This window comes from Dendrobates tinctorius, unplaced genomic scaffold (genome assembly GCF_039654945.1).
Source record: "Dendrobates tinctorius isolate UK_male_01 unplaced genomic scaffold, ASM3965494v1 ptg000025l, whole genome shotgun sequence".
NCBI lineage: Eukaryota > Metazoa > Chordata > Amphibia > Anura > Dendrobatidae > Dendrobates > Dendrobates tinctorius.
In genome coordinates this window covers 15,232,410-15,247,006 of record NW_027361693.1, presented here as the reverse complement: position 1 = coordinate 15,247,006, position 14,597 = coordinate 15,232,410, and the positions used below count along the sequence as shown (strand labels likewise).

The 14,597-nt window shown below is 46.5% G+C and overlaps 1 long non-coding RNA gene across 3 annotated transcripts in view; it reads right to left on the bottom strand.

Annotated features, from left to right (window-relative positions):
* The window catches only part of LOC141084628 (uncharacterized), a 278,465-nt gene that overhangs the window by 198,970 nt on the left and 64,898 nt on the right, over positions 1 to 14,597 (bottom strand). Inside the window, exon 1 of one of the 3 annotated variants that reach the window (XR_012231060.1) lies at positions 13,049 to 13,312. The exons of 1 other annotated variant lie outside the window; for it this stretch is intronic. This is a non-coding gene — a long non-coding RNA (uncharacterized lncRNA). Of the gene's footprint in view, positions 1 to 1,273; positions 1,360 to 13,048; positions 13,313 to 14,597 lie in introns of those variants that run through there. One more of the 3 variants, XR_012231064.1, reaches the window with a different exon arrangement.

The following is a 14,597-nucleotide window of genomic DNA, read 5'->3' as shown; positions in this document are numbered from 1 at the left end:
GTGGCAGACTTCTGTCAACCCGGCCAGCTCCACTACCCGCAGTAACTACCAGAGGGAGCCCTGAATCAGAAGTCAGATCAAGAGAATTCACAACACACAACCTTCTTTCATTCTCTGTCTATAACTTCACACCACTCATGACACCACCACTGTCCACACTTATAGAAATATAAGTACCATTAACACCCAGAAACTTATCACTAATTTGCAGTCATCATTCACCCCAATCTCCTCCCTCTCATGTCCTGACTCTGCCCTGAAACATTATAATGAATCATTGCAAAGTGCATTGGATGAAGCTGCACCTCCTATACATAGAACAACTTGGCACAGACAGACACAACTCTGGCACACGCTGCAAACATGTTTATGCTTCCTACAGCGGTGTTCCAGGTGTGCTGAATGTCTGTGAAGAAAATCCAGTCTGGCTGAAGATTTCATCCATTATAAGTTTATGCTTAAAACATACAACTCTGCCCTTCACCTCTCCAAACTTACTTCAACACCCTCATCACCTCACTATCCAATAATTCTAAATATCGGACACTTTTCATTCACTCCTCAATCCAAGAGTGTAGGCCCCAATCATGGATTTCAGTGCTGACGATCTGGCCAATTTTTTCAAAGAAAAAATTCACCATATGCGGCAGGAAATGTTCTCCCAATCCCCTCACACCATGCTATGTCCTCTCTCCCCCACTCCATATAGCTCACTCTCCGTCTTTGAACCAGTCACAGAAGAAGACATGATCAGGCTTCTTGCATCTTCTTGACCTACTACTTACACCAGTGACCCTATTCCCTCTCATCTCCTCTAGTCCATTTCCCCAGCTGTCACGACTCACCTAACAAAAATATTCAGCCTCTTTCTTCAGGCATATTTCCCTCCTCATTTAAACACATCAGCATAAATCAATTACTTTAAAAACTATCCCTTGACCAAAACGGTGCTGCCAACTATAGACCTATCTCAAATCTTGCTTTCATCTTTAAACTCCTGGAATGCTTGGTCCACTCCCGTCTAATCCACTATCTTTCAGATCACTCTCTTCTTGACCCTTTACAATCCGATTTCCGCTCTTTACACTCTACTGAAACTGCCCTAACTAAAGTCTCTAATGATCTACTAACTGCTAATTCTAATGGTCACTACTCCTTGCTGATTCTCCTGGATCTCTCTACAGCATTTGACAATATGAATCACGAGCTACTCCTGACTTTGCTCTGCTCCATCGGCCTCAAGGACACCGACTTCTTCTTGTTCTCCTCCTACCTCTCTGGCCGCTCCTTCACTGTATATTTTGCTGGCTCCTCCTCCTCTTCTTTTCCCTTTACATAAATCAGTCCTAGTCCCCCTCCTCTTCTTCTTGTATACTGCCCCTATTGGAAAAACGATCAGTAGATTTGGTTTCCAGTAGAATATCTATTCTGATAACACCCAATTATACACCTTTACTCCTGACATCATGGCTGCATTTTTACAAAACACCAGTGATTGTCTTAACGCTGTCTCCAACATCATGTCCTCCCTCTATCTGAAACTGAACCCATCAAAAACTGAACTACTTGTTCTTCCTCCATCTACTATCCTACCTATTCCTGACATTGCCATTTCAGTATGTGGTTCTACCACTACTCCCCAGCAAGATGCTTGCTGTCTTAGGGTCATACTTGATTCAGATCTTTCATTCACTCGCACATCCGATCACTGGCTTGCTCTTGTGATCTACACCTCAAAAACATTTCTAGAATTCGACCTTTCCTTACTTTCAGCTCTGCAAAAACTCTTACAGCAGCTCTTATTCATTCTCATCTGGACTATTGTACTTCTATACTAATTGGTCCATCTTACTAAAATCTCTTCTTTCCAATCTGTCTTGAATGCTGCAGCTAGGATCATATTCCTCACTAACCAATACACAAATGCCTCTATCCTGTGCCAGTCATTGCACTGGTTACCTAAGCACTCCACAGTTTAATGTAAACTGATCACTCTCACCCATAAAGTACTTCATGGCTCAACACCATCCTACATCTCCTCCCTTGTCCTGGTCTATCACCCTTCCCATGCCCTCCGTTCTGCTAATGACATAAAATTAAAATCCTCAATAGAGTTGAGCGACTTTTGGTTTTTTAGGGTCGCGTTTCGTTTCGTGAAACCCGACTTTTCCAAAAGTCGGGTCGAGCAAGATCGTCCGATTATAGGGAAAAGTCGGGGTCGTCTCGAAACACGAAACCCAATGTAAGTCAATGGGGAATAAAAGTCGGCAGTGAGAGGAGGACAGGAAACACACCTACAGTGCCCATTTGAATGCCAAAAGCATCAATTCTTCTTACTTAAGCTTGTCAACCTTAATTAACTTCATAATACAAGTTACGCACTGAAAAATGGGGGTTATTTGGCTAAATTTGTGGGGGGGGAGGGCTGGCTGCAGGTTTTCATGTGCCCTGGGCGAAAGAGCGCCCCTTTAACACATACCACAACTCATCATGCTCCGATACGGCAGAGAAATAGCGGTATAGTACAATGAAAAATACCTCACTTTTTACATCTCATGACGAGGCCCATCTATTTCTCCATACAAAATCATTGGTCCCATATAATGTTTGAAACAGTATATGATGAGCTCCACATAATGCTACAGTATATGTTGGTCCCCATGGATGAAGCTCCACGGTCTTATGGGCCTAAATAATGCTCCAAACATAATGGGCCCCATTTCTAATGCTCTAGTGTATAATGGGCCCTGTAAATGCTGCTCCAGTGTCTGATGTCCACCTTTGGAATGTTCCAGTGTATGGTGGGCCCCATCTATCATTCTCCAGAGTATAGTGCTCCCCAAAAATTGCTGTCCCAACATTGAAAACAATCAAATAAGTCTCCTCGCTAGGGAATCCCTGTACTTGTCTAGACAGGTGCTATAGCTTGCTTAACAGCTCGCCAGCCGTTCTCACGCCCAGTATGGATTGCACGTGATTGCACAAAGGTTAGAAAGGGTACCGTATCCCCGGATAACATGTATGGATAGCGTACACATTCAAAATATATGTCTATACAGCATGAGGCAGGCTCAGACGGTGTTAGGCCCAGTATGGATTGCACGTCATTGCACAAAGGTTAGAAAGGGTACCGTATCCCCGGATAACATGTATGGATAGCGTACACATTCAAAATATATGTCTATACAGCATGAGGCAGGCTCAGACGGTGTTAGGCCCAGTATGGATTGCACGTCATTGCACAAAGGTTAGAAAGGGTACCGTATCCCCGGATAACATGTATGGATAGCGTACACATTCAAAATATATGTCTATACAGCATGAGGCAGGCTCAGACGGTGTTAGGCCCAGTATGGATTGCACATCATTGCACAAAGGTTAGAAAGGGTACCGTATCCCCGGATAACATGTATGGATAGCGTACACATTCAAAATATATGTCTATACAGCATGAGGCAGGCTCAGACGGTGTTAGACCCAGTATGGATTGCACGTCATTGCACAAAGGTTAGAAAGGGTACCGTATCCCCGGATAACATGTATGGATAGCGTACACATTCAAAATATATGTCTATACAGCATGAGGCAGGCTCAGACGGTGTTAGGCCCAGTATGGATTGCACGTCATTGCACAAAGGTTAGAAAGGGTACCGTATCCCCGGATAACATGTATGGATAGCGTACACATTCAAAATATATGTCTATACAGCATGAGGCAGGCTCAGACGGTGTTAGGCCCAGTATGGATTGCACGTCATTGCACAAAGGTTAGAAAGGGTACCGTATCCCCGGATAACATGTATGGATAGCGTACACATTCAAAATATATGTCTATACAGCATGAGGCAGGCTCAGACGGTGTTAGGCCCAGTATGGATTGCACGTCATTGCACAAAGGTTAGAAAGGGTACCGTATCCCCGGATAACATGTATGGATAGCGTACACATTCAAAATATATGTCTATACAGCATGAGGCAGGCTCAGACGGTGTTAGGCCCAGTATGGATTGCACGTCATTGCACAAAGGTTAGAAAGGGTACCGTATCCCCGGATAACATGTATGGATAGCGTACACATTCAAAATATATGTCTATACAGCATGAGGCAGGCTCAGACGGTGTTAGGCCCAGTATGGATTGCACATCATTGCACAAAGGTTAGAAAGGGTACCGTATCCCCGGATAACATGTATGGATAGCGTACACATTCAAAATATATGTCTATACAGCATGAGGCAGGCTCAGACGGTGTTAGGCCCAGTATGGATTGCACGTCATTGCACAAAGGTTAGAAAGGGTACCGTATCCCCGGATAACATGTATGGATAGCGTACACATTCAAAATATATGTCTATACAGCATGAGGCAGGCTCAGACGGTGTTAGGCCCAGTATGGATTGCACGTCATTGCACAAAGGTTAGAAAGGGTACCGTATCCCTGGATAACATGTATGGATAGCGTACACATTCAAAATATATGTCTCAGGAGGCAGGCTCAGACGGTGTCAGGCACAGTATGGATTTGACGGCCCAGATTACACAGCGGAGGAGCAGGGAGAGGTAAAGATTGCAAATGCTGGGGCCCTGGCCAAGCAAGGGGGGCCCACTCGTGGGCGTCGGTACTGGCACTGGGCCCCTCATAGTACAGCGGTGTGTCTGACGGCGGGTGTGCACCACCACCGTCAGAGACACTTGATTGCACTATGAGGGACCCTGTGCCAGTGCCCGCGCCCAAGAGTCGGCCTACCCACCTGTCCAGGGCAACGGCACTCGCACGGTGTCGTGCGCTAGGTGGTGACCCCGGCCATGGGGGGAGGGGAGGCAGCACAGTTAAGGAGTTTTAGAAAGTGGCATATGTTGATGTTGGACATTCAGCTGATGCAAAAGGCGAAATAGGTGAAGTACCAGGAAGAGGTGGACCAAAGCAAGCTATTTTTCTGTCACCCTATGTGTCATCAGGGGAAGGTGGGACAAAATCCTTGGAAACCCATGCGTGGTTCATTTTAATGAAGGTTAGATCATCCACATTTTGGGTTGACAGACGGGTCCTTTTTTCTGTCAGGATTGATCCAGCTGCACTGAAGACTCTTTCTGATAGCACACTTGCAGCTGGGCAAGCGAGCTCCTGTAAGGCATATTGGGCCAATTCAGGCCAGGTGTCCAGTTTAGCGGCCCAATAGTCAAAGGGGAATGACCTGTGTGGGAGAACATCGATATGGGAGGAAAAGTAGTTTGTAACCATAGTTGACAACTGCTGTCTCCTGTCACTTTCCATCGATGCAGTATTACCAGTTGTGTGAGCGGTATTTGAAAAATCAGTCCACAACATTGTCATGAAACCCCTGTCTCCAACGCCACTTCTGCTGTGTGCACCACGAACACCTCTGCCAAGCTGCCCCCGGCCCGTACGGCTCTTGTGAGAACCATCACCGCTGCTGTGTGCTGGGAATGCCTCAAGCAACCGATTTACCAGAGTTGCTTGTTCATTAGCCAATATTAGGTCAAGGTTCTCCTGTGGCATGATGTTTTGTAATTTGCCTTTATAGCGTGGATCCAGGATGCTGGCCAACCAGTAGTCGTCATCGTTCATCATTTTGGCAATGCGGGGGTCCCTTTTTAGGATCCGCAAGGCATAATCTGACATGTGGGCCAATGTTCCCGGTGTCAATGATGCACTGCGAGTGCTGGGTGGAGGAGCACTTTCTGGCAAATCCACATCCCTCCAGTCACGCACAAACCCTGTACCAGACCTTGCCACGCCAACATTTTCACTTGCCCCACGAGATGCATCCTCCTCCCCTAAGTAATCATCCCCATCATCCTCCTCCTCCTCCTCCTCTTCTTCCTCCACCTCATCCAGGAGAGGTCCCTGAGCAGACAATGGCTGAATGTCATCAAGGATTCCCTCCTCCTCTTCCTCCTCATCAACATTGGCTGCAGACGCCTGCTCCTTAAGGTGCGTCAAAGTTTGCATGAGCAGACGCATAAGTGGGATGCTCATGCTTAGGATGGCGTCGTCTGCGCTTACCAGCCGTGTGCATTCCTCAAAACACTGAAGGACTTTACAAAGGTCTTTCAGCTTCGACCACTGCACGCCTGTCAACTCCATGTCTGCTCTCAAAGTGCCTGGCCGTGTATCCTCCCACAAATGCATTATGGCCTGCCTCTGCTCGCACATCCGCTCCACCATGTGCAGGGTGGAGTTCCACCTTGTTGCAATGTCGATAATGAGGCGGTGGTTGGGAAGGTGGAGCAATCGCTGCAGCTTCTGCATACGAACGGAGTGTACAGGCGACCGGCGGATGTGCGCGCACAGTCTTCGCACCTTCTGGAGCAGGGCTGTTAACTCCGGATAATTTTTGAGGAAGCACTGCACCACCAGGTTCAAGGTGTGAGCCAAGCAAGGTATGTGGCTGAGTTTTGAAAGGGCTATGGCTGCCACAAAATTACGGCCGTTATCACTAACTACCTTGCCTGCCTCAAGATGTACACTGCCCAGCCATGACTCAGTTTGTCGCTTCAAGTACTCGGCCAGCACCTCGGCGGTGTGTCTGTCGCCCAAACACATCATCTGCAACACAGCCTGCTGACGCTTTCCACTAGCTGCTCGATAGGGGGACACATCGTGTGCAACAGTGGCAGCTGCAGATGGAGTGCTCGTACGACTGCGCTCTGTGGACGAGCTTTCGCTTCTGGAGGAGGAGGAGGAGGAGGAGGGTCGAACGCCTACAGCCAACTGTTTCCTATACCGTGGGCTAGGCAGCACTGTCCCACCACCGTTGTCCCCTGTGGACCCTGCATCCACCACATTAACCCAGTGCGCAGTGATGGACACGTAACGGCCCTGGCCATGCCGACTGGACCATGCATCAGTTGTGAGGTGCACCTTTCCGCTCACTGACTGCTTGAGTGCATGGACAATGCGGTCTTTCACATGATGGTGGAGGGCTGGGATGGCTTTGCGAGAGAAGAAGTGGCGACTGGGTAGGTCATAGCGTGGTACTGCATAGGCCATGAGTTCGCGGAAAGCTGTGCTTTCCACCAACCGAAAGGGCATCATCTCAAATGAGATTAGTTTGGCAATGTGGGCGTTCAAACCCAGTGTACGCGGATGAGAGACTGAGTACTTTCTTGACCTACTCATAGTGTCTGGGAGGGTGAGCTGGACTTGAGAGCTGCATATGGTGGAAGTAGCGGTGGACAGGGCGGACTGAGAGAGGGTTGATGATGGTGATGGTGTTGGTGTTCTTTCTGATGGCCTAGAATCAGTCTTTCGTTGATATAACAGTGGGATTCCCTGACTGCTGTGGCCTTGCAACGACACCTCAACATTTGCTGCTGTGCTAACCGGTGGGCTTACAGTGGCGGAAACAATGTAGCGTTGCTGACTACCTTCGTTGTGATCAGTTGCACATGTGGCACTTGAGGTTTGGTGTTGTGTCCACGCTTGCAAGTGCATGCTGGTTAAATGTCTAAGCATGCAACTGGTATTCAAATTTTTCAGATTTTTCCCTCGGCTAAAGGTCTTTGCGCACTTCTTACAGATAAACTTGGCCTGATCATGAGGATTTTGTTCAAAAAAGTGCCACACTGCACTCTTCCTACTTTGGCAGACATTTTGCGGCCTAGCACGCTGTGATCTTTTGACCCTCTGGACAAGCTGTCCAGCAACTCTTTTGATGTTTGGAACCTGTCTTTGGAGTGCTCCGGGCCTGCCAGATAACAGCTGTTGTGATGTCGATGTCTGCTGTGGATGGCTCCTCATCTGAGCTATTGGAAGCAGCACCCTCTTCCCCCAATGGATGCCAATCTGGGTCAACAACTGGGTCATCCATCACCTCCTCTTCTATGTCATGTGCACCTTCCTCTGTGTCACCGTGTATGGTGGTATAGTGTGCGGGAAGGGGCACCTGAGTCTCATCAGGGTCAGAATCTGGCTCTGTACACTGCGAGGACAATGTAGTGCTCTGAGTGAATGTACCAGCAGAATCATCCATCAGCGGCTGTGCATCAGCGCACTCAATGTCAGATTCATCTTGGCCTGGGTAATTTACCATTTCACTTGATAATCCAGGCATGGTATGTGAAAACAGCTCCATGGAGTAATCAGTAGTATGGCCTGCGTCATCCTTCAATCTTGGTTGGGGTGAAGGACACAAGGAAAGGTGTGGTTCATGAACATGAGCCTCCAATGACGACTCAGTGCTTTTACTTTTTACAACTGTAGAAGAGGAGGCGATAGAGCTGGAGGCTGAGTCAGCAATGTAAGACAAAACTTTTTCCTGATGCTCTGCCTTTAAAAGCGGTTTGCCAACTCCTAGAAAACTAAGCGTTCGAGGCCTTATGTAGCCAGACGATGACGCAGGGTCAGCACCTCCTGCATTCGGTCCTATTTTGCTCTTGCCACTACCATCAGATCCACCACCAACACCATCATTACCAGCTGCCAACCCCCGCCCAATTCCACGGCCTCTTCCACCAGCCTTCCTCATTTTTGGTAGAAATGTAGACAAAATCCAACAAACTATATAGTAATGTAAAACAAGGTACAAGGTGTCTATAGGACAGGGGAGTTTTAGAATTTCTGCACACACTTGTGGACAGTGGACACTTGTGGATTGTGTGAGGCCCACTGATATCTGAGCGCTATGTGACACGCTCGATGGCACAGCTGCCTGTGACCAAAGTGACGAGAGGATAATGGAGATTTTGAATCTCTGCGTACACTTTTGGACACTGGACACTTGTGGATTGTGTGAGGCCCACTGATATCTGAGCGCTATGTGACACGCTCGATGGCACAGCTGCCTGTGACCAAAGTGACGAGAGGATAATGGAGATTTTGAATCTCTGCGTACACTTTTGGACACTGGACACTTGTGGATTGTGTGAGGCCCACTGATATCTGAGCGCTATGTGACACGCTCGATGGCACAGCTGCCTGTGACCAAAGTGACGAGAGGATAATGGAGATTTTGAATCTCTGCGTACACTTTTGTACACTGGACACTTGTGGATGGTGTGAGGCCCACTGATATCTGAGCGCTATGTGACACGCTCGATGGCACAGCTGCCTGTGACCAAAGTGACGAGAGGATAATGGAGATTTTGAATCTCTGAGTACACTTTTGTACACTGGACACTTGTGGATGGTGTGAGGCCCACTGATATCTGAGCGCTATGTGACACGCTCGATGGCACAGCTGCCTGTGACCAAAGTGACGAGAGGATAATGGAGATTTTGAATCTCTGCGTACACTTTTGGACACTGGACACTTGTGGATGGTGTGAGGCCCACTGATATCTGAGCGCTATGTGACACGCTCGATGGCACAGCTGCCTGTGACCAAAGTGACGAGAGGATAATGGAGATTTTGAATCTCTGCGTACACTTTTGGACACTGGACACTTGTGGATGGTGTGAGGCCCACTGATATCTGAGCGCTATGTGACACGCTCGATGGCACAGCTGCCTGTGACCAAAGTGACGAGAGGATAATGGAGATTTTGAATCTCTGCGTACACTTTTGGACACTGGACACTTGTGGATGGTGTGAGGCCCACTGATATCTGAGCGCTATGTGACACGCTTGATGGCACAGCTGCCTGTGACCAAAGTGACGAGAGGATAATGGAGATTTTGAATCTCTGCGTACACTTTTGGACACTGGACACTTGTGGATGGTGTGAGGCCCACTGATATCTGAGCGCTATGTGACACGCTCGATGGCACAGCTGCCTGTGACCAAAGTGACGAGAGGATAATGGAGATTTTGAATCTCTGCGTACACTTTTGGACACTGGACACTTGTGGATTGTGTGAGGCCCACTGATATCTGAGCGCTATGTGACACGCTCGATGGCACAGCTGCCTGTGACCAAAGTGACGAGAGGATAATGGAGATTTTGAATCTCTGCCTACACTTTTGGACACTGGACACTTGTGGATTGTGTGAGGCCCACTGATATCTGAGCGCTATGTGACACGCTCGATGGCACAGCTGCCTGTGACCAAAGTGACGAGAGGATAATGGAGATTTTGAATCTCTGCGTACACTTTTGGACACTGGACACTTGTGGATGGTGTGAGGCCCACTGATATCTGAGCGCTATGTGACACGCTCGATGGCACAGCTGCCTGTGACCAAAGTGACGAGAGGATAAGGGAGATTGGATTGCTTTTAAAAAAGCAGTTTGCGGAGCAGTGGGTAAACAGCAATGCCAGCGTGTCAGGAAGCCTTAAAAGGCAGCCCAACAACCAACACCACTGATACACCACAATATAGCCTCCCCTTGCACTGCACACACAGTGACTTGTGTGTTGTGCAGGCCAAATCGCTAGCAGCAGAAGCAGTTTTTTTGTCTTCTTCCCTGCCTAATGCTCTCCCTACAGAATCAGCAGCAACCTCTCCCTATACTAAGATCGGCAGAAGATGGCGGTCGGTGTGCACGCCCTTTTATACCCCCTGTACGCCCACCAAAGCAAGCCAATCACTTGCATGCCCTTCTGAAAGATGGTGGTGACCCGTGCCTATGTCATCACGTTGCCCACAGTGTCCCTGGATCCTGATTGGCTGAAAAAGAGCGCAAAACAAACTTTTGAAACGCGACTTTGGCGCGTAAGTCGCCGACCTCGTGGCCGACTTCATCCTAGGGTCGGGTTTCGTTTCATGAAACCCGACTTTGCCAAAAGTCGGCGACTTTTGAATTTTTTCGACCCGTTTCGCTCAACTCTAATCCTCAACAATCCAAACCTCCCACTCTGTCTCTAACACTACTGGCGTACTGCGCCAATTCTTTGGAATGCACTACCCAGGACAATTTTATTTATCCCGCCACTCATAGTTTTAAGCATGCCCTAAAAACACATTTCCTCAGACTGGCCTACCGCCTCAACATATTTAACTATCCCTGTGTTGCTCATTCAAAATTTTCTTCAAAACAGGACCCTTGTATCATGTTCTCACACCCTTTATGTATTTAATAGCCCTCTGTGTCTGTACTTTTACACATACTGGTTGGATACCGGTTCATGCAGCACTACATGAACACCTGATTTATTACATTGATGGCTGGACTGTACAGTGAAGGCAATTGTTGCCATCCACCTTTCGTGTCTCCCCTATTTCCTCATACATTGTCAGCTTGTGAGCAGGGCCCTCACTCCTTTTGACATCTGTTGATTTATGTGATTATTGTGATTCTGTAATCTATTTTATTGTCTATACAAGTCCTGTAAAGCGCTGCGGAATATGTTGGCGCTATAGAAATAAAATTATTATTATTATTATTTGTTGTTGTGACTGAATGACTGCAAACATAATGCATAGCCAGTCATCAGCTTCTGGCAGAGGTCAAGAGAAATCTTAGCCCATTTCTCAAAGGTAATAACCTCCTGTTCTCCAAAATAATGAAAGACTGACTGGCACTTTCAAATCATTAAACGGGTGTACACAGGTGCAAACTAAGAGTAACCATCTCTATGCATAACAAACAAAGTTGCAGTCTGCAGAGTTAAAGCATATAAATATGAAATATGAATAGCATTACTGCTCTAGTTAATAAGAAAACACTAATCAAAATACTTAGGCTATCAAAATAATGATTGAAAAAGTGGAGAACAGATCAATGCCTTGCACAAATAATGATAACTTTTCAAAAAGAAAGCAAAGTCATTGCTTGTTTCTAAAACTACAGATGAAAGCATAATTTGCAAACACAAAATTAAAAGAACCCTTGCTGCAATATCTGGATGTGACACAAATAGAAAGCTATAACCAACTGCCAGCAGATTCCTGAACAGACAGATGGTCAAAAATCCTCAAGTGAATGCTTAAGACCTGCAGAAAAATCTATTGGCAACAAACACAGAGGTTTCAATTTGCACAATAAAGTGCATGTCTGCTAAAAACTGAAAGTCCATTACTAATTTTCAAGATGTTCCCTGCTACTGAGTAGAAATGATCGTACTTGCACAAAAAGAGGACTTAAAAATTCTCCAAAAATTCAAAAGCACAGCAAAAAAGGCAGAGATGCTTACTTGCCCAGGCCTCCAAACAAATGCACTATCAGGATGCAGTGGACTAATATAGTTAAGATGGCAACACAGGTGCAAGAATACCGATGAGACAACCGCTCACAGCCTACCAATGCATGGAGGGGGCGGTTGCTTGGTATATTACGCACAATGAAGACTTGCATGCGGCGCTGTTCACACTATGGCAATGTACAGCATCCAGGTTAACAGCCTATTAGTTAGGCCCTTCTATTAGATTAGGCGGGCTGCCCAGCGCTATCAAAATGCGTCCCATGTGATCAGACACCACAGTATAAAAGAACAAATTGGCCCAACTGCACCCCGAAAAATAAAGTGCAAAAAACACATATAAGGCTACTTTCACACTTGCATTTTTTTTGCGCTGCGCACCGTGCGCAGTGCAAACGCACATAAAAAACGCATCATGCGATTGTGTGAATTTTTTTGCGGGTTTGGGTGCGTTTTTTAAAAACCGCATGCTTTTTTTGCGCATACGTGCGCATTACCATGCGCACGTATGCGCACCCATAGACTATAGTGGGTGTTTGGCTGTAAAAAAAAAAAAAGCGCATTGCATGCACATGCGTTTTTTGGGGGCAAGTCGGACGCACAAAAAATGCAACAGGATGCATTTTGTGCGTCCGAGCGCACACTACAAAAAAACGCATGCACATACAAACGCGTACAACGCATGTGTGTGCGCACCTATGCACACCCATGTAAAAGATAGGGAAAAACCCACATGCATTTTTTGCGCTAAAAAACAGCGCAAAATCGCAAGTGTAAAACCAGCCTAAAAAATGTGAGGCATTAGTTGATATTTTAATAAATATATGTATATACCAATGGCGCTAAAGCGTACACCCACAGAACACAAAGCAGCAAGTAATAAGACAACACACCACTCAAGTTATCTCCATAAAATAATAATAACAAATAAACCTGATAGAAACTTGCACTAATTAAATGTGTCTTGGTTAAATAAAGATATCTTATGAAGAAATCTATTACCTTTACTGAAGCTAAAAACTGGCGAGGCAGGGAAAAAGGTCTTCAGAATGCAGGGTGGATTTCCAGGTCCTTTCCCAATGATACTCCCCGACACAGGTATATAAAAAGTTACTGGAGCTAAAGGGTGCTACCTCCTTGCATGCCGCCGTCCCGGCCGGTGACTGGCGCGCAGCTGGAGGTGTATATCGGCAGGCTGTAAGAGTACCAGCCGCCACTTGCAAAAGCAGGCCTGCAAGGTCCGAAAAAGCTGAAGGACCTTGCGTGACGTCACAGTCACGTGATAGATCACGTGACAGGCAAGAAAGCCCTATGGGGGGCTGATGGGGCCAGAAAGCAATGGCAAATCCTACGTGTTGCGGAATTCACTGATTCCTTCTTCAGACCTTGCACGCCTGCTTTTGCAAGCGGCGGCTGGTACTTTTACAGCCTGCCGATATACACCTCCAGCTGCGCGCCAGTCACCGGCCGGGACGGCGGCATGCTAGGAGGTAGCACCCTTTAGCTCCAGTAACTTTTTATATACCTGTGTCGGGGAGTATCATTGGGAAAGGACCTGGAAATCCACCCTGCATTCTGAAGACCTTTTTCCCTGCCTCGCCAGTTTTTAGCTTCAGTAAAGGTAATAGATTTCTTCATAAGATATCTTTATTTAACCAAGACACATTTAATTAGCGCAAGTTTCTATCAGGTTTATTAGTTGATATTTTGGCCAAAATACGTAAGCTCGTAACCCTTGTCACGGGTCCCTACGCTTACTAGTCCTAACACTAAACAGCAATAGCACAAAAAGATGACTTAAAAATCCTACAAATATTCAAAAACACAGCAAAAAAGGCAGAGATGCTTACCTGCCCAGGCCTTCAAACAAATACTCTATCAGGATGCAGTGGACCCATATAGTTAAGATGGCCAAACAGGTGCAAGAATACCTATGAGACAACCGCTCACAGCCTACCAATGCATGGAGGGGGCGGTTGCTTGATATATTAAATCACAATGCAGATTTGTATGTGGCGCTGTTCACACTAAATTTCCTTTTTTGGGCAGTCTGTCACTCTCATTATATCCAGCACTCTTTTTTTTATACAAAAAAAAATTGACATTGGGGTATGTCGGTAAAAAGATTTCTGTTTCAAGTTATTATGGCAGCTTCATGACTGTGTTAAATGCTCCAACTACTACAACCATCATCATCTTCAACGTAGAGGCAGTCACTGCGCAGATAGAAAGTCTGAGAAGCAGAGGGTGAATGCTTAGGTGTTGTTGTACTCTGTATTGTACTCTGTCTCTGTATTACGAAGGCTAAATCTTCTTGATGAAATCATGCCTGGAAGAGCCATAGCAAGATAACGTTGAAGATCATGGGGACAGGACTCGCACCTACTGAAGTTTTGCATTCTGGGCAGGATTCTGACAAGCCCTCACCTACTAATACTGAACTGGTTGGATGACGACTTTTAAAAGGAACCCTTGCATTTTGCATATCTGAAGCTAGAGATTTTGACATGTCGGTTGCATTTCCAGAGATGTCAATAGGAGAGCATGGTGG